The following is a 27,960-nucleotide window of genomic DNA, read 5'->3' as shown; positions in this document are numbered from 1 at the left end:
GGAGAATAACCTCCCGGTTTCAGGAAGCCCGGGGGCCAAAGCAAGGAGAGCCTTTGGGATCTGGCAAAGGATCTGAATAGAGAAGCTATTCAGATGCCAACTCAGGGCTGCCAAGATGGTGCAAGAAGCACCTTCGATTGGTAGGGTGTCCCTCGAGAGATGTTCCTCATCTGCTATTACTGGAATTTGCAACTCCTGTAAAAAGCTGCCTGGGGCATGAGTCACCCAGTCGCTGTCCAAACCACTGCCTCTGCAGCACACCATCCCATTCCCCGATTCTCCTCTCTCTTTCTGCAGCTGCAATCCGAGAGGCATTTGTTCCCTCCAGGGAGGGGCCCCAGGACCTGAAGCCAGCATCCTTTCCTGGCCAGCTGCCTTTGCACACTGCAGGTAGTCCGAGTTTTCTGGGTTCCAGGGAGAAAGAAGCCTGTCTGAAGAGCCCAGACAGTACGTCTCCTCATCACCTGGTACATACCTAGCGGGAAAAGGTGAGCACCAATAGGCCGTAACTGGGAGTCACCTGGATCAATGTTACAAGCTCAAGCATGATAAATGCATTTAGGACAGCTCCATGGAGCTAAGTTTTCTTTGCATTTCTTTTTTTTGTTTGTTTTGTTTCCGCCTAAGACAGCATCCAATTCTTTGCATTTCTTAATAATTAGTTTGATCCGAATGCATCTGCTAGTTTTGCAGAAGCGTCAGTCAGATGCATTAGGGGTCAGTTCAGTTTTTTGGTTTGTTTTTCTTGCAAGCTTCCTTTTCGTTCTCTTTTTGTCTGTATTTTTCTCCTCGCTTACACCTGTCTAAGGTAGTTATGTATCATCCCTGCCAGATTCTATCTAGTTGTGTCAGCAGTGGAGTGGGAGGGTGTTCAGGTCATGATGTGACTGTTATAAACTCAACCTACTGGCTGACACACATGACCTACCTAGAACTGAGAGGCTGTGTACTCAATGTTCCTCCGAGTCTTTTGCTGGCAAAGTCATCATGATTTCTGTTAACCCAAGAGGCACTGTTCGGAATTTTTGCCTTTACAAACTCTCACTTCACTTGGTGGAAGAAAACAAGGAGCTTTAGGCTCAAATGTAGGTTTGAATCCCTGTTTTACCCATCACTGGCTATGCAGCCTTAGACACGGGTTACTGAAGCTCTCTGAGCCTCCGTTGTCCATCTGTAACAATCGGCTTATTACCAACCTCACAGTATCGTCGTAGCAATCAAATGAGATAATGTAAGCAAACCACTTATACACGGTCTGACTTGGGAGCAGCCAACAATTTTAGTTTCCTCCGGTGCTCAGCCTCCTTAGCCACCAAAGCACACCCATTTTAACCATTTTTATTCAAGCTACTGACTCCAGGATCTTGCTTGACCGCAAGAAGAGTTAGCATGAACATGAAGAACTGTATCGTTATTCACAGCTTCCATTACTCCTTGTAGCTCCCTTAACCCAGGCAACACAGTGCCCTCACCAAACCTTCTGCCAGGTTGTGTCATATGAAGAGTGTGATGTGTGATGCGCATGTTGATTTGGGAGGTGGTAGATTCAGAGCAACGAGCTGGAAATGCAGGAGGTGGGTGGGCAGAGGTCATGGAATGTAAGGGTATGCCAGGGACTCAGGGGACTAGAGAGGGGCTGTGAAAAACTGTGGGACTGCTGAGAATCCTAGGGAACGAAATTTAAGCCTCTCTAATGGGACCATGCAGGGGATATTGGACAGGTTTGCCTGGCACACAAGAGGCCCTCAATTAATATTGGTGAATGAATACATTTGGAGGATTGGTGAATGGGCAAACCACTGGTGGTCTCAGGGGACTTAGAAGAATTTGGTTCCTGCTCAAATGCCCCTTATCAGAGAAGCATTCTTTGACATGCACAACAGTACTCCATCAGGCCTTTCTCACAGTGCTTATTATCATATTGCATATTTATTATTTATTTATTTTTTCTTGAGACAGAGTCTTGCTCTGTCATCCAGGCTGGAGTGCAATGGCATGATCTCAGCTCAGGGCAACTGCTGCCTCCTAGGTTCAAGTGATTCTCCTGCCTCAGCCTCCCAAGTAGCTGGGATATAGGCACACGCCACCATGCCTGGCTTATTTTTGTATTTTTAGTAGCGATGGGGTTTTGCCATATTGGCCAGGCTGGTCTCAAACTCCTGACCTCAGGTGATCCACCCGCCTTGGCCTCCGAAACTGTTGGGATTACAGGTGTGAGTCACCACGCCCAGCCATATTGCATATTTATTATACACTTATTTGTTTACTGTTTGTCATATCCACTAGCATATAAGCCCTATGAGGGCAGGGATGTGGTCTCTTTGGGTCTCTCCTGTATCTTCAGGGACTAGAGTAAAGCTTGGCGCTGAGACACAGTAAATTTGTTTGTTTATTTATTTATTTATTTTGAGAGAGGGTTTCACTCTGTAACCCAGGCTAGAGTGCAGTGGTGCGCTGATTGCTTACTCTAGCCTTTACCTCCCTAGGCTCAAGTGATCCTCTTACCTCAGCCTCCTGAGTAGCTGGAAGGCTACTTGGCATCCCAGCTAATAAAAAAAATTAGCAGGGCTAATATTTGTAGAGCTGGGGTTTCACCACATTGCCCAGGCTGGTCTTAAACTCCTGGGCTCAAGCAATCCACCTGCCTTGGCCTCCCAGAGTGCTAGGCTTACAGGCGGGAGCCACCATGCCCAACCTTCAGTAAGTGTATTTAAGTAAGTGATTGCAGACGGGAGAGCTCTTATAGAGGTGGGTGGGAATGAGAGCGCCTGGGAGAAGGACTTGCAGTGCTTCTCAAACTTCAGTTGCCTGAGACTCACCTGTGGTTGGGTTGAAACTCCTGATCTATTCAATCAGAATCTGAATCAGGAACATGGAGGCCTGCATTTATCAGCTGCTCTGGTAGTTCAAATACAGATGTTTTGAGGACCACATTAAGAAATACTTGCCTCGGCCGGGCGCGGTGGCTCAAGCCTGTAATCCCAGCACTTTGGGAGGCCGAGACGGGCGGATCACGAGGTCAGGAGATCGAGACCATCCTGGCGAACACCGTGAAACCCCGTCTCTACTAAAAATACAAAAAACTAGCCAGGCGAGGTGGCGGGCGCCTGTAGTCCCAGCTACTCCGGAGGCTGAGGCAGGAGAATGGCGTAAACCCGGGAGGCGGAGCTTGCAGTGAGCTGAGATCCGGCCACTGCACTCCAGCCCGGGCTACAGAGCAAGACTCCGTCTCAAAAAAAAAATAAAAATAAAAATAAATAAATAAATAAATAAATAAAAAGAAATACTTGCCTCACCGGGCACAGTAGCTCATGCCTGTAATCCCAGCACTTTGGGAGGCCGAGGTGGGCGGATCACGAGGTCAGGAGATCGAGACCATCCTGGCTAACACAGTGAAGCCCCGTCTCTACTAAAAATACAAAAAATTAACAGGGCATGGTGACGGGCACCTGTAGTCCCAGCTACTCGGGAGGCTGAAGCAGGATAATGGCATGAACCCAGGAGGCAGAGCTTGCAGTGAGCCAAGATCACGCCACTGCACTCCAGCCTGGGCAACAGAGCAAGACTCTATCTCAAACAAACAAAACAAAATAAAACAAAAAAAATACTTGCTTCATAGAAATGGATGGATTCCCCCCAACAATATATCTCCCTTCTGGAATGGACTTTTCCTCTCTACTTATCTCCAAATCACTTTGCAACCTCCAGGCACTCGATCTAAGAGCTCTTCACAGCTTTATAGATCACCTTGGTGAAGGCCACCCAGGATAACTTGATGAAAAGGAAGAGACAGATTTCTCCAAAACACTCCATTCAAAAATGATGCTCCAAGTCTCCCAAAACACTCCTTCCTAAATGCCCCACTTGCTTTCACATTATAAAAATATTTATTTATTTATTTTTACTTTTAGCCCGTTAGTGTCCATTATCTAACAGTTTCTAGTCTCTTAGTTCTAAATGATCCTTTGTGTTTGGATTGCTCATTTTAGCAAGTAACTTCAAAGAATGAAGATTGCAACTTCTATGTTCTATCTTCTCTTAGTGCCAGCTGTTCAAGAGGATGCTCGCTTAATGCTCTTAACTCCTGTACCAATTAACAGCCACAGCAGGGCTCTGAGTAGGAGCTTGAAACACCAAAATGAGGACAAGTGCAATACTAATAATAACAGTTTGTTGGAAATAACAGCTTCCAAGTTTCTCCCTTTCCATAACACCAATGACTTGAAGTAAGGAAAGAGGAATTTACCTTTTCTCTTTTTTTGAGACAGAGTCTCCACCCGGGCTGGAGTGCAGTGGCACAATCATGGCTCCCTGCAGCCTTCACCTGGGCTCAAGTGATCCTTCCGCCTCAGCTTCCCAAGTGTCTGGGATTATAGGCACATGCCACAATGCCTGGCTAATGTTTTATTTTTTGTAGAGATGAGGTCCCACTGTGTCACCCAGGCTGGTTTCAAACTCCTGGCCTGAAGTTATCCTCCCACTTCAGCCTCCCAAAGTACTGAAATTACAGGCATGAGTCACTGTGCCAGGCAAAAAAGGAATTTTTATATTGCTATGTGACTTTCACTTTTTCTTCCCTACTCTTTTGCTTTCTTTGCTAACCCCTCAGCATTCTCTGGCTCTAAAGGAAATTATTCATGTAGACTTAAGAATATGTTTACAGTATGGATTTCTAGGTTAACACAGAGAGATTTTGCAGGATGAACAAAAAGGGATGCTAACAATTTTGCTGTTGCTGACTCACCTTACATTTAAAGCATAAATTGTGGCTCACGCCTATAGTCCTAGCACCTTGGGAAGCTGAGGTGGGAGGACTGCTTGAGCCCAGGAGTTCAAGATCAGCCTGAGCAACATAGGGAGACCCCATCTGTACCAAAAATAGAAAAATTAGCCAGGCATGGTGGTGTGCACCTGTAGTCCCAGCTGCTTAAGAGACTGAGGTGCAAGGATCGATTAAGCCTGGGAGTTTCAGGCTGCAGTGAGCCATAATCATGCCGCTGTATTCCAGCCTGGATGACAGAGCAAAACTCTGTCAAAAAAATTAATAAAGAGGCATATGTTGGCAGGACAGATGGATCTTGCCCTCTGAATTTGTGGAAATGTTATTTTACTCCTGTGCCCGTCACTGATGATAAAAGCAGTGGTGGAAGAATGAAGGCTAGGACTGACTTGATTAGCACCTATTGCCGGTGGTGGTGGTGGTGATAATGATAATGCATATCTGTGCATGTATGTTGCAGTAAATAGTCTCATCTTTTATTAAAATGCTTCTGACGATTCTTCAGTCCTTACTTCCAGCCCTAAATCTGAAATCCTGCCATCTTTTCCTTTTCAGTTACTGACCCTGCCATTCTCCCAGAGCCCTTGTTTTGAACATTAGAAGCCAACTTTGATCCCTTTCACTCATAAATCCTTGCTACATCCCGTGCAGTCTGCCTCCCTTGTCTTTCTCACATGCATCTCTTTCCCATTCTCTTTGCTACCATGGTAATTCCAATCTGCACAATTCCCCAATCTGTACCCTCTTCCCCATTCATCCTACATATCCTTCATGGTTTAAGCCTCCTAAATCAATGACTTGGTTTCAATGGCTATCAGTTAATCCATGGAAAAGATATACAAACCCATCAGCCTGGTTGTCAAGACCTTCCACAAGAAAGCCCCTATCTGGCTAAGCATATCCCCTATACACTGACATTTTCATGCTTCAGGTATTTGCTCAGGCTGTGTCTATGTCCAGGAATGCCTTCCTTTGGTGTTGTGTGTCTGTAAAGATCTTTTTTCACTATTTGAAGCCTCATGAAGTGCCTATAAATCAACCCTTTGGTTTAGCCAATCTTTACTGAGTATTTTAGGCACAGTGCTAGGTACTAGGGAAGACAAGTAAATAAATCATGGTCCCTGCTCTCGGAGGAGTTCACAGCCTGATAGGGAAGAGGGACGGAAGAGCAGATAATTCAATAAAGCTAATAGTTCCAAGGATTCAGATTTCTGTGGAGTACTGAGAAGGGGCACCTGACTTAGACCTTTTTGTGGGATGGAAATGGTAAGAGGATGGGGAAGTTGATATTTGGGCCAAGTCTTAAGGGGTGGGCAAAAGTTAGGTGAAGATTGTAGGGCAAGGCATGAGCCAAAGATGGAGATGGAACCAACATAAAGAGGTGGGGTACTGAGCAAGCCACAGTTCCACGAAGAGTCACAGCCAGTTGCCCAGTCACATGGGACATATCTGAGCAGGCTGTAGAGAAACACCGTGCCTCAGAACAGTTCATCAAAGAGAGGAAGAGAGATGTATTTTTCCCTTGTTTCCTCTTGACTCTCATTAATTAAAGTTTATTTCATGGAGCATTAAGTCTCCACACTTAAACTAGCATTTCTGGGGAGCTGCTGGGAAGGCCAGATCCCAGGCTCTGTTGCATGGTGCTTCATCTAAATCTAGACATCATGAGCAGAGTCAAGTCTCCATGAGGCTGGTGTGGTCAGGAACTTGGGTGTCCAGCTGCTATGGCCCCTGCCATGGTGAATGCAATGAAGATTGTGCCTGACCCCAGCCTTATCTCAGGGAAGGCAAGAAGGTCAGCACTGGGGCAGTGGAGGTTTTGGCTGTAGTAATGGTGTCTGGGCTTTCCAAGACGGGGAGCATCAATTGTGACTGATAAGTCCACCCCTGGAGCTCCTTAGCTATACTTATGGCTTTTTATGATATCCAGCTTTCATACTGTAATATTCGGCCTCAAGTTTTGGAAGACAGGGCTACTACATGGAGGGTGGATCTGAGGAGGGCAGGATCAGGAGTAGAGAGATTAGGTAGGATGCCACTGCAATAGTCTTAGCAAGCATCTCAACTGGGACAATGATCATGGCAATGAAAAGGAGGAAGAGAACTTGAGAAACATTTAGGAGTTAAACAAAATTTGGCGATTGATGGATGTGGGGGTTAAGGGAGAAGAAGGAATCCAGGTTGAGTCCCAGCTTTCCACCTTGGGTAACTGGAGGAAGGATAGTGATTCCAGCATCTGAAATGGAGAAGTCAGATGTTTTCCATTAACTACTGGAATCATGGATAAAAACCAAAAGGTTAAGGTCATAGTTTTCTAACGGCTCAAATGAAGTTTACCAGAAAAATAAAGGCCAGAATGGGACCTTTGTCAGAATAGTGAAGTTTTTATATCATAACAGAGAAACAAAAATTTTAGTTTCTCTATTTTTTTGAATCTATTTTTTCAAAATAAATTGAGTGTCCTCTTTAGAAGCTCTCTTTTAAAATTTCGTTTTATGTTAATCTGACAGCTGTTAGAAGATGCTATTATCTTTCGTTTTGCATTACTGCCTTACAGAATAGATTTAAAAAATAGATATACTGTATAATCACACAAGTCGAGGAGCTCTTTTTTAGCCCTGAGAGTGGGAGGTAGATTGGCATGCGAGAGATGCTGGGTTCATTCTGTAAGCGTATTCGCAGTCATGTTGTTGCATTGACCTGTCAAAATTTAAACTCTGAGAAGAGCGAACTGGTTTCTTGCCCATAATAAAATCATGTCTGAAGTCAGGAGCTTGCAGATCAGCAGGTCTACTTCACCCGATAGCTGCCCAGAGCTTGGTTTTAAAAGGACAGAAACATCCAGACAGGATGTTGGGATCTAGAAATAGTGTCAAGCCGTTCTTGTGATGGTTTGTTTTCCTTTGACCTCTTTGCAAAGTTGGGCTATTGTTTCTCTTTGACATCAGGTCTTAGAAAATATATGGCAAGGTAGTTCTGGACATCTTGACTTGAAATTTCCAGCAGCTCTTCCAGCAAGTGCTTTTTTGTCTCCATGGAAACCAACAATGTTTTGAAGAGGCGGTGACAGGTTGAGCACATAGGAGCTACCATGGGGAGTGCATGTCAGTCTATCGGTTAAAGTCAATGGCAAAATACCCACAGTTCTGGGGCTTTCTCTGGCACACCCAACTTGACCTTCCAAAGGAAGAGAAGCAGAATGATGAAGATGAAGTCATTCTTCCCCCCCAGCATTTCAAGCCTGTACACTGGTTCCTCTTTACGTCACCAATTCATTCTTCCAATTCATCTTCAGCACTCCCACTTTTAAGCCACCAGTGGGGCAGATGCAGTGACTGACGCCTGTGTGAATCTTGTGATCACAGTGCTAGGGAGATGGCTCTGGCAAGGGGAGGCTACTTTTCCATTGGCTGATATTTCCTTGCTTGTGGGATTCATTCCCAGGAACCCTAGCTTTTCTTACTAGTAAATTTCAGGTTGGGGCAGTTGCTTTAAGAATTCATGGTTTTCACATATGCATGTGTGGGGGAGAGAGGAGCATGCATTTTTCACAAACCCTGGGATTCTTCTGGATTTGGGGAGACATTCCTGACTGATCCATAGAGACATGACCCACCTGCAAAAATCCAATTACATGGAGCACTATTAACAGGGGAGCAGTACTGACCTTCCACTCCAGCTTCCTAATCAGCTGGTAATAATACGTTTTTATGGGAACAAATATATGTAGGGTGGGTGTGGGGGCTCATGCCTGTAATCCCAATGCTTTGGGAGGCCGAGGCAAGTGGATTGCTTGAATACAGGAGTTTGAGACCAGCCTGGGCAGCATAGCAAAACCTTGTCTCTGCAAAAAAAACAAACAAACAAACAAAAAAAAACAACAGGGGTCCAGACACGGTGGCTCATGCCTGTAATCCTAGCATTTTGGGAGGCCAAGGCGGGAGGATTGCCTAAGCTCAAGAGTTTGAGATCAGCCTGGGTAACACGGTGAAACCCCATCTTTAGTAAAAAAATACAAAAAATTAGCCAGGCATGGTGGTGCACACCTATAGTCCCAGCTACTCTAGGGGCTGAGGCAGGAGAATCGCTTGAACCTGGGAGGTGGAGGCTGCAATGAGCCGAGATTGTGACACTGCACTCCAGCCTGGCGACAAAGCGAGACTCCATCTCAAAAATAAATACACAAATAAATAAATAAATAAACTGGGCATGGTGGTGTGTGCTTGTAGTCCCAGCTACTCGGGAGGCTGAGGCAGGAGGATCCTTTGAGTCCAGGAGGTCGAAGCTGTAGTGAGCTGTGATTGTGCCACTGCACTCCAGCCTGGGCAGCAGAGTGAGACTGTGTCTCAAGAAAGAAAAAGGAACAAAGGAAGGGAGGGAGGGAGGAAGGAAGGAAAGAAAGGAGGAAGGAAGGAAAGAAAGAAGGAAGGAAGGAAGGAAGGAAGGAAGGAAGGAAGGAAGGAAGGAAGGAAGGAAGGAAGGGAGGGAGGGAATGAGGGAGGGAGGAGGGAGGAAGGAAAGAAAGAAGGAAGAAAGGAAAGAAGCAAAGAAGTGTAATTTTCAATAAGATTCAGCAAAAACACTTTGCTGCTCTCACAAATGCAAAAGGAGAAACTGTTGTATTTCTTTTTCTCGTGCTTTTACAAGCCATTTGACCACAGAAGAGGCACTCTTATTTGTCTCATCATACGCTCTCATCTTAGAACTTGCAGGAGATGCCACATCCGCCCTTGGTCTTGACCACTCATATGCACCTGTGTCCCTTGCCTTGAGGGCTTTCTCCATTTGTTGACACCGGGGAAAGGCCCGAAAGCATCTGGGATTAACATCCTCTCACAGCAGCCCTCATACAATGACTGCTGAGAGCTGGAACACAAATATTCCTACTCCTTCACCATTTGGAACAGGAAGACCAAAGTGTGTATTCTCCATTGGCCCTCTGGGGTCCCCAGAGGGATGGAACTCCAGTCGCCCACAGGACTAACTTGCTCAATGTACTTTTTTACTGACTCTTGCCTGTCTTATTTCCCTACTTTCCTACAAATATTTCCTGGGCGGGCTTCTTATGTATTTATTGTTATTTCATTTTCCCATCAACTTTTTTTAATTGAGTTGAAATTCACATAACATAAAATGAACCTTTGCAAAGTAAACAGTTCAATGACATTTAGTATAGGCTCAATGTTGTTCAACCCCACTTCTAATTCCAAAATATTTTCATTACCTCAAAAGAATACCCTATACCCATTAAACAGTTACTCCTCCTTCTTTCCTACCCTGCCCCCCCCACACCGCCCCCAGTCCCTGGCAACCACCAATCTGCTTCCTGTCTCTATGGATTTGCCTGTTCTGGATATTTCATACTGATGGAAGCATACGATACGTGATCTTTTGTGTCTGGCTTCTTTCACTTAGGATAATGTTTTCAAGGTTCATCTGTGTTACAGCATGTATCAATATTTCATCCTTTTTTATGGCTGCATAATATTCCATTGTATAGACCACAATTTATTTATTCTTTTATCCATTAATGGACATTTGGGTTGTTTCCACCTCTTGGCTGAAGAATCCTGCTTTGAACATCCATGTACAAGTATTTGTTTGAGCACCTGTTTTTTAAATTCCTTTGAGAATATACTTAAAAGTGGAATTGTAGCATCACATGGCAATTCCATTAACTTCTTGAAGAATCGCTCAACTGTTTCCACAGCAGCTATACAAGGATTGCAGTTTCTCCCCATCTTTGCCAGTACTTGCCATCTTCTGTTTCTGTTTTTGATTTTATTATGGCATACTAGTGGGTGTGAAGTGGTAATCTCTGTTTCTGTTTGCATTTCTCTAATTATTAATGATGGTAAGCATATTTTTTCTTTATTTTTATAGACAGGGTCTTGCTCTGTCGCCTAGGCTGGAGTGCACATGACCATAGCTCACTGCAGCCTCAAACTCCTGGGCTTAAGTGATCCTTCCACCTCAGCCTCCTAAGTAGCTGGGATTACAGTCATGCACCACCACACCTTGCTAATTTAATTAATTAATTATTATTTTTTTTTTTGGTAGGGACAAGGTCTCACTATGTTGCCCAAGCTTGTCTCAAACTCCTGGGCTCAAGTAATTGTCCTGCCTTGGCCTCTCAAACTGTTGGGATATAGTTATGAGCCGTCACACCCAGCCTAAGTATCTGCTTACTTATTTGTTTTTATTTTGAAAAGTTCCAAACACATTGAAAAGTTAAAAAAAAAAAAAAAAAAGGACACAGAACACCTCCTGTGTATACCCTCCACTTCTAATTGCGCATTTCCTGCAAACTAGAAGTTTTGTGTAGAGGCTTGAATAGGTTCAGGTGAAACTTTTCAACTTGGCATCTTTAATAATATTAGCAGGTGAGAGTACTGAGCGTTTTCTATGGGCCAATGGTCTCACACCGATATTCTCACGGAATCTCATAATGACTCTGGGTAGAGGATGCAGTGGTTGCTTCTACCTCCCTAGAATCCACAGCGCTCTTTCCTGGTAATGACATTTTGATTTTCCTCACAGAAATCACTCATCCTTTGTCGATCCACCTGCTCAGATGAGGCTGACCTCAACTTCCAACCCCAGAGGTACATGTGACTGAGGCATTACAACTAGAGACGCCTTGATTGGCCAGGGAGAGGCACGTGATCCATGTTGGGCCAATAAGAGCCAGCCTCTGAGCTACCGTAGATCACTGAATAGAAGGTACGTCTTTGTAGGACTCACTGTTCTTTTACATATGCTGAAGACGGTGCTGCCAAGTAGTTATAAAATAGTATCAATTGTAAGATAAATCCTAATTTCAGAAATGTTCATATGTGAAAGGAAAGAAACTGTCTTAGATTGCTGGACTGGAGGTCATCTCACCTTCCCTGGAGAAGAGTCTGTCTGAAGAGTTGAGTAGTGTTTACCTCCACCCCCTATTTATTTTATTTTATTTTTTTAAGAGATGAGATCTCTGTGTTGCCCAGGCTAGAGTGCAGTGGCTATTCACAGGCTCAATCATGACACATTCAGCCTCATATTCCTAGCTTCAAGTGATTCTCCCACTTCAGCCTCCCAATAGCTGGGACTACAGGCTACAGGCGCCTGCCACCGTGCCCAGCTTCCTGGTTAACCCTCCACACCTTTCTGCCCCTTCTCCAGTGCCCCACAGTCATGCACTGGGAAGCTACTGGTTGGAGCTCTGGATGCTTAAGAAACAGACCCCCAGATCCCCACCAAGGCTTGCTGAAAATGCCCTGTACTCACTTACCCATCTGCCTTGACAACCAGGGTGTTCTGGTTCTTTGAATTTGTAGGACTGCATGGACTCCACTCCAGGGAGGGGCCAGCACAAAAGGCAGTTACACAGCTTCCAGAGGCAGCTGTATGATGGGTGACAATTCCACTGGGAGTGACCATGGTGGTTAGGGCACTCAGAGGTGGGGTGGGGAGTACCAGGAACCAGCATTCCCCCCACTCAAAGTCTCCAGGTATTGGGCCGAGGAATTGGACTGTTGAAAGAGTGACCACTTACTTAGCTGCGTAATGTTGGATGAGTTAGCCAGCCTCTCTGAGCCGCAGCCAGTTTGTCATTTACAGGGTTGCAGAGAAGATTAAATGAGATCATCTTTACGGAGCTTATCACAATGCCAAGCACATTGCAAGTACTGAACACTTGTTAGCTGTCACTCTGCCCAAGGTTAGCCAGCCCTTAAGTGTTCTGGCCAGGCTTGAACCCAGGGATGTCTGGCTCAACTGCTGAGCTCTTAACACCTCTTCAGGATCTTTTCACAGCCTTACCCTATTCTCCCTTCCCCTGACTCTTGTCACTCTCTGAAGCTCACAGCTAAATTGTAACAAAAGAGGAATCTGTGGCTAATGGCTCAGCAGGATTAGGAAGAACTGCTGGGTACATCCGCTGCGCATGTTGACAGATTCCAGAAAACAAAATTGTTATCAACTCAACGCACTTTGGTGTTCGTGGTGGGCAGCACTTCACTTGGAGGATTGGTTGTGAGGCAACTCCCACGGAGGGCTTCCAGGGGTTCCCATACCCTTGTGCTATGTGTCTTTCAAAAACACAAAGTTTATTCTGCTTCAGGCAGCAGAGACGGAAATAAAAGAAAAAATAATCACAAAGTTTAGGAATGTGGTTTGTTTTTTCCAGACACTGCTATTCCCTGAGGCCATTCTATGGTCTTTTTATTTGAATCTCAAAGGTCAAAAGATTTTTTTTTTTTTTTTTTTAAGCAGAGGTGGATGCAGGAGAAATCTAGCTATGAGGATGTGCGTGGCAGGTTTCAAGGCAGCCCACGACGTGAGTGGCCTGACAACTTGGTCCCTGCAAGAGGAGGCTGGTGTGGGGGTGATGTGGCGGGGGTGGGATACAGACAGAGACCAGGAGAGAAACAGAAAGTGAGAAAAAGAGACAGAGAGAAAGAAACAGAGCCACACAGAAACACACACACGCACGCACGCACACACACACACACAGAGAGAGAGAGAGAGAGAGAAATAGAACATAAGAAAAGAGAGAACAGGAGAAGAGAAACACAGAGAGAAGCAGGTATGGAACTAGAAGAGACAGAAAGACAAAGAGACAGAGAATCAGGAGACAGTGGCTAAGAGAGGCAGGACCCCAGGTCCTCTGGGATTTAGCCAAAGGCACTGCCCACAGCTTGGCCTTCTGTTGACTTCATTCATTCATTCAAAAAATATTTAAGACTGCTAGACTTGAGTGGCAACAAAGGCCTCCATTTCTCAAGCATTTTCCATGTACCAGGCACCGTGCTAAACATTTTACCTGTATTATCTCATTTTGTTCTCACTAGTAACTATACAGAGTAGTTACCATTATTATAGATTCATTTTACAGATTGGGAAACTGATGCCTCTGGCTAAAGTCCCAGGGATACTAAGTGATAGAGCCAGGTCTGCCTGCCTAGATCTCTCACTGTGCCATTAGGCCATTCCCATCACTATTGCTCCCCTTCCTTCCTTCCTTCCTTCCTTCCTTCCTTCCTTCCTTCCTTCCTTCCTTCCTTCCTTCCTTCCTTCCTTGTCCCCCTCCCCCTCCCCCCTTCCTCCTCCTCCTCCTCTTCTTCTTCTTCCTTTTCTTCCTCTTCTTCTCTTCCTCTTCTTCCTTCTCTTCCTCCTCCTCCTCCTTCTTCTTTTTGTTTTTTGACACAGAGTCTCTCTTTGTCACTTACACTGGAGTGCAACGGCATGATCTTGGCTCACTGCAACCTCTGTCTCCCAGGCTCAAGCAATTCTCCCGCCTCAGCCTCCCAAGTAACTGGGATTACAGGGGCCCGCCACCAAGCTCGGCTAATTTTTTGTATTTTTAGTGGAGATGGGGTTTTGCTGTGTTGGCCAGGCTGGTCTCAAACTCCTGACCTCAGGTGATCCACCCGCCTCGGCCTCCCAAAGTGCTGGGATTACAGGCATGAGCCACTGCTCCTGGCTCACTATTGCTCTTCTAAACGGGACAGGAGACAGAAAGTGAGGCTCAGCAGGTAGAGAAGGAGCATCTGCTTCAGGAATTCTTCTTATAGGCAGGGAGATCACAGGGAGCTGAATTAAAACAGTAAGAAGGCTGTTCCACATAAACATAGGGCTTTTAACACAGTGGAAGGATGGGCAGAATTGGCAGGGAACAATAAATCATGCCCCTAAAAGCACAACCTGCCTGTGTCCTGAGAAGACGAGGATTAGAAGAGTTCAAAAATTCACAAACTGATGGCAATTAGAATATCAGGTATAAGGAGCTACAAGTCTTGAGAATTTGTTTCTTTTTTTAACAAGGTACTAACTCACCATATCAAGTGGCTTTGCAGTGAGCACTGCTTGCTTGGTGTGTGGAGTCCTTTAGAACAGGGATTTTTAGTCTGAGGATGTGGGTGGACTCTGGTTTGTTGGGAGTCTCCTGAGTTTGGATAGAGCTTTCCTGGTTTGGTTCTCTGGAAGCAGACCCTGAGTCATGGATTCTTCTAGAAGTGGTTCATTTGGAGGTGATACCAGGATGCACCAGAAAAGGCACAAAGAAGTGAGGCTCGGAAAGGAAGAAAGCCAATAAAAGGCATGTTACTGAGCGTCGTGGACAACCGAGGCCCTGATCTCCCTGGGAACTCTGGGGACAGCGCAGAACATGCCTCAAAGGTGTCCTTCCTAAGGAAAGGGGGAACTGGGTATTTACCCCTCAACCCCATCCCTCTTTAGCTGAGGTCTGCTTCCAGGCATATCCCTCTGGCAGTTCCAGATACCTTATGAGCCACCAACATATCCTATTTGATTCCTACCTGTGGGTCTTGAATCCTTACAGATCTCATTGTTAGAGGTAGGAAAACTGCTTGTATGTTACATCAATATGATAATTTTTCAGATGAAGTATAGGTGTTTTGTGAGTATGACTGAATTCATTTTTTTTGTTTTGTTTTTTTTAGACGGAGTCTGGCTCTGTCGCCCAGGCTGGAGTGCAGTGGCCGGATCTCAGCTCACGGCAAGCTCCGCCTCCCGGGTTTAGGCCATTCTCCTGCCTCAGCCTCCCAAGTAGCTGGGACTACAGGCGCCCGCCTCGTCGCCCGGCTAGTTTTTTGTATTTTTTAGTAGAGACGGGGTTTCACTGTATCAGCCAGGATGGTCTCGATCTCCTGACCTTGTGATCCGCCCGTCTCGGCCTCCCAAAGTGCTGGGATTACAGGCTTGAGCCACCGCGCCCGGCCACGACTGAATTCTTAATAGCTCTCTGTATGTGTGAAGTTGGGGTGGAGTGGGGAGACAGGATGTATTTTTTCTTTCTTTCTTTCTTTCTTTCTTTCTTTCTTTCTTTCTTTCTTTCTTTCTTTCTTTTAGACAAGATCTTACTCTGTGGCCCACGCTGAAGTGCAGTGGCACGATCATGGTTCACTGTAGCCTTGACCTCCTGGGCTCAGGAGATCCTCCTGCCTCAGCCTCCCAAGTAGCTGGGACCACAGGTGCACACCACCACACTCGGCTAATTTTTAAATTATGTATATAGATGGGGTCTCCCTATGTTGCCTAGGCTGGTCTCAAACTCCCAGACTCAAGGGATCCTCCTGCCTTAGCTTTCCAAAGTGCTAAGATTACAGGCATGGGCCACAGCGCCTGGCCGATAGGATGTATTTTCTTCATTACTTGAGATATAAATAGTTTTCTATTACCAAGACCTCTTTTAATTTCAAGGGACAGAAACCCAACTCAAATTGGCTTCATCCCAAAGAGAATGTTTGGTTCATATGATTGCAAAGGTGAGAGGTGGGTAGGTCTCACTTGCAGTTCAGCTGAATCTAGGAACTCCAACAACATCACCAGGGATCTGTCTTTTTCTCTTTCTAGGCTCTTTTTACTTTCTCTTGTTTTCATTTGCAGTCATGATTGCCCTGCGTGGCAATAAAATGGCTCCCAGTGGATCTACGCACACCTCCTAGAGGCCTGGGAGCTCCTGCCAAAAGAGCGAGTCAGTTTCCCATTGGCCAGTCTGGATCATGTGACTTTCTCTGAGCTATCATGGAATCTTTGATTGCCCAGGCTGCGGTCAGGTGCTCATGGTGTCAGGAGGGAGGATCAGTTCTACTTAAGCACATAGCCCCAGAGTCCCTGTCTCTTTCCTCAAAGGAATAATTGAGGACCTGTTATCATGAGGAGAGGGCCTAGATTTCCATTATAACCAACATATGGAGTCCCTGAAGCGAAAAAGGGACCCTTCTTTTGGAAAATGTTGAGCTCTAGGCCAAAATGTACCAGGGTCTTTTCAGAGAGATATGCAATTGCTTGGCCATGGTGTATGGCTGCTCTTTCATCATTTGATGAAATCCTCTTGATTATATAACCTCTCAGAAAATTCTCCAGTAGAAAATAGTTGAAAGAAAGGAAGGAAGGACGATGAGGAGGGAAACTGGGGAAGCAGAGCAGAGCGAGGCTTCAAATAGTCATTGGAGAGGAGGGCCAGGTGGAAGTCATCTTCCTCCAGATGGGCTCCTGGAGTATTGAAGGTCAAGTCCAGACTGATGAGAAAAGATGAATTCTAGAGCCACTAGTAAAGGCTCCAGAGATAAACAAGCTCATCCTCCTGCTGATTGTCCTTCATAGTCTTTTTAGCTTTCGATGGAACAAACTGTGCTGTGATAAACAACCCTGTATAAAAATCCTGACCCCAGGTGTTGAGCATTTCTGTGGGATCCGTGGAATAAATTAGGATGCAGCACACTGTGGCCTATAACTCAGCTTTAGAGCTCTGTGTAATGACGTGGAGAGATGTCCATTCGAGATATGTTCTTTCTTCCTGAATCTATGTTGAGAGAGATAGACATAAAGATATAGATATATCAAGGGCAGGAGCAGGGGGAGCAAAGTGCATAATGACTTCTTTTGAGGAAAACAAAGTCTTTCATATGTATCTTTATGAGCAAAGAGAATGATGTGGAAGGAACTACACCAAACAGTACTGGAAACATCGATGTTTCAAAGATGTGGGATGAGAGGGGTTGAGAAAGGTTATTAGCTTGCTTACTAGCCCTGTGTGTTGCTTGAATCCTATAATCGCATGTGACTTTTTTTTCTTTTTCTTTCTTTTCTTTTCTTTTCTTTTTTTTTTTTGACAGAGTCTCACTCTGTTGCTGACGCTGAAGTGCAGTGGTGTGATCTCGGCTCACTGCAACCTCCTCCTCCCAGGTTCATGTGATTCTCCTGCCTCAGCCTCCTGAGTAGAGTAGCTAGGACTAAAGGCATGGACCACCATGCCCAGCTAATTTTTGTATTTTTAGTAGAGATGGGGTTTCACCATGTTGGCCAGGCTAGTCTTGAACTCCTGACGCCCCTCAAGCAATCTGCCCACCTCAGCCTCTTAAAGTGTTGGGATTACAGGTACGAGCCACCACGCCCGGCCACATGTGACATTTTAAAGCATGTATATATTTCACATGCCATAAAACAAAATATGAAAAGAAAAAAAATTATTGTATTTGTGAACGGTCTCTCAATATTAAACTCTACAGAAATCTACTTCTCCCTACTCCTGCCTTCTTAGAAGGAAGGACACCAAGGAGGGTCCTGCAGGTTGGTGGATGGGGAAGCAAAAAGGGAGACCTTTCTTGTATGTATCTATGTATGAATTTATTCAGCCTGAGATTTTATTAGTAAAGGAAGTCCTCTCAAGCAGTCTCACCTGGCACAAAAGTTGTGAGATTCATGACGTTAGAAAATTTGCAAATCAAATGGTTCATTTTGTATGCTACTGTACTTGCAGGTGGGATTACGTTGATTATGCACTATGAATAGCATATTTTATTTTTCTTTCTTTTTAAAAAATTGGTTTTGGCAAGAACACTTAATATGAGATCTCAACTTCTAACAGATTTAAAAAAAAATTTTTTTTGAGACAGAGTCTCGCTTTGTCACCCAGGCTGGAATGCAGTGGTGTGATAATAGCTTACTGTAACTTCAAACTCCTGGGCTCAAGGGATCCTGCTGCCTCAGCCTCTCCAGTAGCTAGGACTACAAGCATGTACCACCACACTCAGCTAAGTTTTTAATCTTTTTGTGAAGATGGGATCTTGCCATGTTGCCCAGGCTGGTTTCAAACTCCTGACCTCAAGCGATCCTCTGACCTTGGCCTCCCAAAGTGCTAGGATTGCTGGTGTGAGCCACTGCACCTGGTTCTGAACAGATTTTTCAGTGTACAATGTAGCATTGGAGAACTTGTTCATCTTATGCATTATTTTTATATAAGAAGGGTGTGGTGGTAGGGTTGCTAGAGAAAATTCAGGATCCCAGTTAAATTTGAATTTCAGATAAACAACACTTTTCTTTTTTTAAGTATAAATATGTCCCAAATATTACACTTTCGCATTGGCCCAACTTGGCTCATGTGACCATCTCTCCACTAATCATGGAACCTCTGATTGGCCGGACCATGGTCAGGTGTCCCACAGTCAGAACTTTATTATTAATACTACAGGTTTGTTTAACTTTCAAATTTAATTGGGTATCTTGTATTTTTATTTTGTACGTTTGGTAACCCTACGTGGAAGAAAGTCAGATGGGTAGGGTGTGGGAGAATTCCTGAGTTTGGGGAAGGAGAGAGATTTGAGTAGGTTCCCAGGAATGTGAGACTCTTGGGGACAGAAATGGGTACAGAGGATTTTATAGAAGTTTTTCTGTGTGATGTGCCTGGTCATACACTTCCCACTCCGTCCCTTCTGGAGAACATCAGCACAAGTTAGAGTGTTTGAAAGTCTTTTGCGTGGTTCACTGGTTGGGGGCAGCGTCGTATGAGCCCTGGGTCCAAAGCCACCCCATTTTTTATCCATAACACGCAGCCTGGGCAAAGAGGAGCAACAATGATGCTGGTTTCTTTTACTGCTGAGAATGAAGGGCAGCCTGCTAATTCTCCAAATCACATTTTGTTTTACCGGAATGAACCCATTTCATCAGATGTCTTTGTCCAAAGAAAATAACCATTGTGAGGAAACAGAAGTGTGATTCCGTTTCTGTAGGATTCGCAAGGCCTTCCTTGAGAATCCCATGCTGAGGATGCCATCTGGTGGTTTAAAGGGACCCAACTTGCCAGTGACACTGGCCCTGCTTTGGGCTTCTCTATTGGCTGATAGTCATTTCTTCACCAAATATTTGAGTGCCTACTCTGCGCCAGGCACCGTGATAGCGCCACCAACAATAGTATTAATGACATAGTTTTAGAATGGTATAGGCATACCATGTTTCATTGGGCTTTGCTTTATTGCACTTTGCAGAGACTGATTTTCTACAGATTGAAGGTTTGTAGCAACCCTGCACGGAACAAGTTTAGTGATGCCGATTTCCCAACAGCATGTGCTTACTTTATGTCTCTGTGTCATGTTTTGTTAATTCTCACAATATTTCAACTTTTTAACTATTATTATGTCTATTAAAGTGATCTATGATGGGTGATCTTTGATATTACTACTGTAATTGTTTTGGGATGTCATGAACTGCACCCATAGAAGATGGCAAAAGTATTCCATAAATGCTGTGTGTGTTCCGACTGCTGCACAGACTGGCTGTTTCACCATCTCTCTTCCAATCTTTAGGTCTCTCTGTTCCTTAAGACACAACAATATTGAAGTTAGGCCAATTAATAACCCTGCAATGGCCTCTAAGTGTTGACGTGAAAGGAAGAGTTGCCCATCTCTCATTTTGAATCAAGAGGCAGAAATGATTAAGCTTAGTGAAGTAGGTATGTTAGAAGCTGAGACTGGCCAATTGCTAGGCCTCTTTTTCAACTTAGCCAAGTTGTGAATGGAAAGGAAAAGTTATTAAAGAAAATTAAAAGTGCCACTCCAGTGAACACAGCAACGAAAAGAAAGCAGAACAGCTTTATTGTTGATATGGAGAAAGTTTAAATGTCTGAATAGAAGATCAAACCAGCCACCACATTTCCTTAAGCCAAAGCCTAATTAAGAGCAAGGCCCTACCTCTCTTCCATTCTGTGAAGGCTGAGAGAGATGAGGAAGCTGCAGAAGAAAAGATTGAAGCTAGCAGAGGTTGGTTCATGAGGCTGAAGGAAAGAAGCTGTCTCTGTAACATCAAAGTGCAAGGTGAAGCGGCAAGTGCTGATGTAGAAACTGCATCAAACTAACCAGAAGATCTAGTTAAGATCATTGAGGAAGGTAGCTATACTAGATAATGGATTTTCAGTGTAGATGTAACAGCCTTCTATTGGAAGAAGATGCCATCTAGGACTTTCATAGCTAGAGAGGAGAAGTCAATGCCTGGCTTTCAAGCTTCAAAGAACAGGCTGACTCTGTTGTTAGGGACTAATGCAGCTGGTGACTCTAAGTCGAAGCCAGTGCTCATTTACTGTTTCAAAAATCCCAGGGCCCTTAAGAATTATGCAAAATCGACTACTCTGCCTGTGCATGTATGACAGCACATCTGTCTATGGCACAGTTTACTAAATATTTTAAACCCACTGTTGAGACCTACTGCTCAGAAAAAGATTCTGTTCAAAATATTATTGCTTATTGACAATGCGCCTGGTCACCCATGAGCTTTCATGGAGATGTACAAGGAGATTACTGTTGTTTTCAGGCCTACTCACATAAAATCCATTGTGCAGCCCATGGATGAAGGAGTAATTTTAACTTTTAAGTCTTGTTTAAGAAATACATTTTGTAAGGCTACAGCAGCCACAGGTAGTGATTCCTCTGATGGATTTGGGAAAAGTAAATTGAAAACCTTCTGGAAAGAATTCACTATTCTAGATGTCACTAAGAACATGTGTGATCCATGGGAGGGGGTCAAAACGTCAACCTTAACAAGAGTTTCAAGAGTTTGGAAGAAGTTGATTCTAACCTTCCTGGATGACTTTGAGGGGGTTAATACTTCAGCCGAGAAAGTGATTCAAATGTGGCAGAAATAGCAAGACGACTAGAATGAGAAGTGGAACCTGAAGACGTAACTGAATTGCTGCAATCTCATGATAAAACTTCATGATGAGAAGCTTCTTCTTATAGATGAGCAAAGAAAGTGGTTTCTTGAGATGGAGTCTAATCCTGGTGAAGATGCTGTGAACATTGTTAAAATGACAGCAGTGGATTGAGAACATTACATCAATTGAGTTCATAAAGCAGCAGCAGGATTTGAGAGGATTGACTGCAATTTTGAAAGAAGTTCTACTTTGGGTAAAATGCTATCAAATAACATTGCATGCCTCTACAAAACAAATATTTCATGAAAGGAAGAGTCAAACTTCACAAGTTCGTGACAAATTTTACTGTTGTCTTATTTTGAGAAATTTCCGCAGCCACCCAGCCTTCAGAAACCACCACCCTGATTAGTCAGCAGCTATCAATAATATCAAGGCAAGGCCCTCTACCACCAAAAAGATTATGACCTGCTGAAGGCTCAGATGATCATTAGCATTTTTAGTAATAACATATTTTTAAATTAAGGTATGTAATTGTTTTTTAGACATAATGCTATTGCCCATGTAATAGACTACAGCATAGTGTCAAGATAACTTTTGTATGCACTGGGAAACGAAAAAATATGTGGGTTTCGCTTTGTTGTGATATTAGTTTTATTGTAGGGTCTGGAATGGAATCTGCATGATCCCCAAGGTGTACCTGTAATTTCTTAGTTCAGTGCAGATAAAAAATTTATACTGGGAGTATGAGGAAATAAAAAACTAGGTCTTTAAGACTTTTAAGCCATGAAATTAATGTTGAAACTGTATTTTACTATGTTATGTCATCTTTCAGTGCAAAAGGTTAGTTAATCTTGGACAGTGACATGATATGGAGAGAGAGAGAGGGGAAGGGAGAGGAGAGGGAGGAAGAGGGCGAAACTTGGCATGGAAAGTTGGTGGGGGCACAAGACTGAAAAGTAGGTAGAACTTTCCAGAAAATGGCATTTATACCTTATCTGTGTTTTTAGATTCCACTTTGATGAACGATTTTCTCAGTTTGCATTTTTACAGCACAGGTAGATCCATCACTTAAATTTCGCAATGTACATAGCCAGTTTCACGAATTACGTTTTATGATTCTCTCAGGTGGAATAATGTTCACACCCTTAGAAACCCAGAATTTTCTCTCTCTTTTTGCCTTAAAAAACATTTTTTTAAGTTTCATAGACACTGGGGGTACTAGTACAGGTTTGTTACATGGTTATACTATGTCATGGCAATGTCTGGGCTTCTAGTGTACCCATCACCCAAATAATGAGCATTGTACTAATTGTGCCACTCATAACCCAAATAGTGAGCATCGTACCATTGTACCTATTGTGAAAAGGTAACTTTTCAACCCTTCCTCCCCTTGCCCCTCCCACCTTTCCTCCCTTTTGGAGTCCCCAGTGTCCATTATTTTTATCTTTATGTCCATGAGTACCCATTGTTTAGCTCCCACTGATAAGTGAGAATGTTTGGTAGTTGATTTTCTGCTTTTGAGTCATTTCACTTAGAATAATGGCCCGAGTTCCATCCATGTTGCTACAAAAGACATGAGTGTCTTTTAGTATTGTGATAAATGCATGAGTGCAGGTGTCTCTCTGATGCAATAATTTCCTTTTCTTGGGGTAGACATCCAGTAATAGGATTTCTGAGACCCAGCGTTTTCTGCTTGTCCACCCCGTCATTCTTCGTGTATTGCTTTTGTCTTCGAGCTGATCATTTCCATTGTGAGATGGCCATGGAAGTTACGACACATCATGACAGGGTTCAGGGTAGGAAGACAGGGGCCTGCGGCTGGAGCTGTTGGAACTGTGTCTGCCCCCTTTTATCAGGAAAGCCAATACTTTCTGAGAATAGCTCCTCTGCCTCAAGCCAATTTCTGCTGAGGCTCATTGGCCAAAAGGAGTCAAGAGGATCAACCCTAGCAGTAGGGGAGGCTGAAAAAAATGAGTGTCAGGATATTCTAAGTAAAACCAACCATGATGCATTGCCTGTGGCCGGGTTCATAGTTGCTCCAAACAAAACTGGGATTCTGTTAGCAAAGGGAAAGGAAACAGATACGGTGGGGTACTTTGGAGTGTCTGCCCCAACATTCCATGACAGTTAGTATAACTTTTTCTCTTTCTTTTGCATGGGGAGGTAGAAACCCCCTCTTGGGGAGTCCCACAATGATGCAGGAGGAAATTTACCCCCTCCAGGGTCCCTCACCCCACTAAGCTGCTAATCATGGATGCAGTTGAGATTCAAACCCAAAGTTCCAGCTCTTAGCCACTGCCTAATCCATCCCTAACACCTCCCGGGATATGAGCCAAATAAGGCCAGACTCCTGCATTCAGGGCATCCCCAGGCTGAAAGAGCCCTGCTTTGTTCTGAGCACCCTGGGAGGAAGTGGCTCTGCTCTCTGAAGGTTGGCCTTCTACCCCGGTATCCACAGGGAGCCAGACCTCCTGGGTGCCGTTCCCTCAGGTACCAGCTGTGTGAACCTGGGTAAGTGACTTAGCCTATTTGCACTTCAGATGCCGCCATCTGTAAAAGAAAATGGCTGGTTTCTTTACCCACAAAAGTAAATGAGATACTAAAGTGCATCGAATAGCTAGGAAATCTAAAAAGTATTCTAGAATTTAGAAGGTGTATTTAAAATGTAAAAAACAGGAAGGTGTGGTGTGTCACACTTGTAATCCCAACACTATGGGAGGCTGAGGTGGGAGGATGGCATAAGTGCAGAAGTTTGAGGTTGCAGTGAGCTTATGATTACACCATTGCTCTCCAACCTGGACGACAGAGCCAGACTCTGTCTCCAAAATAAAAACATACATTGGCCGGGTGGCTCATGCCTGTAATCCCAACACTTTGGGAGGCTGAGGCAGGAGAATCGTGTGAATCCAGGAGGCGGAGCTTGCAGTGAACCAAGATGGCACCACTACACTCCAACCTGGGTGACAGAGCGAGGTTCCATCTCCAAAAAAAAAAAAAAAACAAAACAAACAACAACAACAAAATACATAAAATAAAATACCAAAAAAAAAAAAAAAAAAACCAGAAAAAACAAACAAATTAAAAAAACAAGCCAGGCGTGGTGGCTAATGCCTGTAATCCCAGCACTTTGGGAGGCCGAGATAGGTAGATCACTTGAGGTAAGGAGTTCGAGACCAGCCTGGCCAACATGGTGAAACCCCATCTCTATTAAAAATGCAAAAATTAGCTGGGTGTGGTGGCACATGCCTGTAATCCCAGCTACTCCAGAAGCAGAGGCAAGAGAATTGCTTGAACCCAGGAGGCGGAGGTTGCAGTGAGCCAAGATCACACCACTGCACTCCAACCTGGGCGACAGAGTGACACTCTATCTCAAAAAAGAAAAAACACACAAACAAAACAATAACAAACAAACAAACAAAAACAAACAAAAAATAATTAGCTAGCAGTCAACAAAAGCCGGCAATTATTATTATTGTCGTTACTGTGTTATCCTGACAGGGATCTCTTTGGTAACTTTTTTGGGGTCCTTTTTCTCTCCTGGCCCAGGTCTCTCTATCTTGTTTCATTTGTCGAAAGCACATCTACTAGTGAGGTAGGTTCTGATCTCAGGAGAAGCTCTGTCTCTTCACTATTACTCTAAACTTGGAAGACAGCCAGGCCTGGGAAACAGGATCTGGGTTTCTGAGGCATCTGGGGCATGCAATGACCTTTCCATCTTTTTTCTTTCCTTTGTCCTTCCTCGGAATCCCCATTCTTTTACTGGCTGAGTGACAAGCCCATGAATGATCAGCTGAGCTCTGGACCTGCCAGCTGTCCCAGGTTCACTGAATAGGCTTCTCCCCATGGGGCCTGTCAGATGCCCAGCCCTCTGTTTGCTTTTTCCTTTCTTTCTTTTCAATTTTTTTTTCTTTTTTTGAGATGGACTCTCGCTCTGTCACCCAGGCTGGAGTGCAGTGGCGTGGTCTCAGCTCACTGCGACCTCCGCCTCCTGGGTTTAAGCGATTCTCCTGCCTCAGCCTCCTGAGTAGCTGGGACTACAGGTGCCCACCACCACGCCTGGCTAATTATTGTATTTTTAGTAGGGATGGGGTTTCACCACATTGGTCAAGCTGGTCTCGAATTCCTGACATCAAGTAGTGCTCCCGCCTCAGCCTCCCAAAGTGCTGGGATTATAGGTGTGAGCCACCGCGCCTGGCTGGCTTCTTTGAAAGCCACCTCGGATTGCATGGATTCTGATTCGCCCTATGGTGACTGTGCCTTCCTGGCTACAGAGGGCATCTCTCCCAGCTCTCCTGTCCTGCTCCGAGCTTCAGGCATGGCCAGGATGTTCAATGGGAGCACTGTGGGATACAGTTGAAGGACGGGCACTGACTCCCTTTATGGCTGGGGTTTCTTGGAATTCCCAAGCGGCCATTAAAAATTTGAAAAAGTCAGCTCTTCGTCATCTTACTTTTCCCCAGTGCCCCCAGAGATTAAGACAGCCATGGAAATTCTTATCTCTCAAGAAGGGCTCATCTCTTTCTGGAATTTAAGTAATTTGGGTGTATTTGTATCCCCAGATCTCTGACAGCTTTGGGGTTTTTTAAAAAACTTTTTTTTTTTTTTTTTTTTTTTTTTAAAAGCTTAACTGGCTCGTTCTCAGGGTTGGTTGGAAGCAATGGTTTCTTGAGCCTTTCCTGTTGCAACTGGAGGTAAATATCCAACAAGCAATTTTTGAATGAATAAATATGATTCAGACCCCTTATGGGAACTTGGCATTACCAGGCTCAAGAGAGAGATTCCGATATTGTTACTGATCTCTATTTCATAACCGATACAGTCACAAAACATCACAGCTAGTTTTTCTATTCTTTGTGTGTGTGTGTGTGTGTGTGTGTGTGCTGAATATTTTGCTACATTTAACACCAGAGGAAAGGCTGTAGATGGAACTGTCTTTCTTATTTTTCACCCCTTGGTCCTCTGCTCAATTGCTGGGGAACAGATTGAACTTGAAGGCAATTTTGGTGCCACCGCTTGGCCAAATTGTTTTCTTTGGGCTGTGTCGCTCTAATTCCCATCAAGATTTTTCTTCTGTCCTTTCTTCTAGGCATCATCGGGAGATTGGTTTGTCAAATGGATACAGGCCTGAGAGAAAACATCAACTAAAAAGACATCAGTTTTGTCTGCCTCACGTCACTTTCTGCAAAGGCTGTAATGTGATCTTTTTGATGGCTGACTCTAAATCCTATGTAATGTGTAGGAAACATTTGATGGTACTTGGGTATATTACGGTCAAGGAAAGTCAACCAAAAGGCATTTTCTCTGTTGCTTAAGGATGGTAGGGGACACTACTTGAAGGGGTGGCCTGCCCCTCCACACCTGTGGGCGTTTCTTGTTAGGTGGAACGAGAGACTTGAGAAAAGAAATGAGACGCAGAGACAAAGTATAGAGAAAGAAAAAGTGGGCCCAGGGGACCGGCGCTCAGCATACAGAGGACCCACTCCGGCACCGGTCTCTGAGTTCCCTCCGTATTTATTGATCATTGTCTTTACCATCTTAGAAAAAGGGAAGTGGCAGGATAATAGGATCATTGTAGGCAGAAGGTCAGCAGTAAGACATGTGAATATAGATCTCTGTGACATGAATGAGTTTAAGGAAAAGTGCTGTGCCTTGATATGCATACGCAAACATTTCCATAAACCTTTTTAGTGTATAAAGAGCAGCATATAGCGCGTCCCACCTTCAGCCCTAAGGTGGTTTTCTCCTTTCTCAGTAAACAGAACATACAATCGGGTTTTACACCTAGATGTTCCATTGCCCGTCAGGAGACAGATGCTTTTCTCTCTCAACTGCCAAGAGGCCTTCTTTCCTCTTATACTAGTCCTCCTCAGCACAGACCCTTCACGGGTGTCAGGCTGGGGGACGATCAGGTCTTTCCCTTCCCACGAGGCCATATTTCAGACTATCACATGGGGAGAAACCTTGAACAATACCTAGCTTTCCTAGGCAGAGGTCCCTGCGATCTTTGGCAGTGTACGCGTGTCCCTGGGTACTTGAGATTAAGAGAATGGTGATGACTTTTCACAAGCATACTGCCTTCTGTGTTTAACAAGCATACTCTGTTTAACAAAGCACACCCTGCACAGCCCAAAATCCATTAAACCTTGAGTCACCACAGCACATGTCTCTTGCAAGGACAAGGTTGGGGGTAGGGTCACAGATTAACAGCATCTCAAATACAGAACAAAATGGAGTCTCTTATGGCTACTTCTTTCTATATAGACACAGTAACAGTCTGATCTCTTTCTTTTCCCCACACTACTGTAATCAAAGCCTTGTTTTATACTGTCAATTCAACTTTTTTGTAGATTTAGGAAACAATCTGTGAGGAAGCAAACAATGATGAATTAATTCTCATGCAGGATCTTGGCATGAAAACATACTTGTCCACAGGGTCTTGCCACTGTAAATGTGCCCGATCTTGTCTGATCTTGGAAGCTAAGCAGGATCAGGTCTACTTAGTATCTTGGATGGGAGACTGCCTGGGAATACAAAAGCCTACAGGTGCTGTAGGCTTTTGAAAAAACAAAACAAAAAAAACCACACACTTATCTTAACACTGCAAATCTGTCTCTGTCATGTGAATAGACTTCCAACTTATTATAAAGGGTAGATCAAGAAGCAGTTATAAAACTCTTGGGTTACCTGCAAACCCTCATTTTAAAAAACTCTCTATCCTACAGAAAGCTATACCAGAAAGAAGTGGGGCCGG

General features: G+C 44.3%; 1 long non-coding RNA gene across 1 annotated transcript; it reads left to right on the top strand.

Moving 5' to 3' along the window:
- The first annotated feature begins 243 nt into the window (after positions 1-243).
- LOC112429183 (uncharacterized) lies at positions 244-27,608 on the top strand. The gene is made up of 3 exons (XR_011614425.1): positions 244-488; positions 11,321-11,503; positions 26,296-27,608. It is a non-coding gene; the product is annotated as an uncharacterized lncRNA (long non-coding RNA).
- Positions 27,609-27,960: the final 352 nt, after the last annotated feature.

Source organism: Macaca nemestrina, chromosome 15, assembly GCF_043159975.1.
Source record: "Macaca nemestrina isolate mMacNem1 chromosome 15, mMacNem.hap1, whole genome shotgun sequence".
NCBI classification, from domain to species: domain Eukaryota; kingdom Metazoa; phylum Chordata; class Mammalia; order Primates; family Cercopithecidae; genus Macaca; species Macaca nemestrina.
This window is presented reverse-complemented; position numbering and strand designations above follow the sequence as displayed.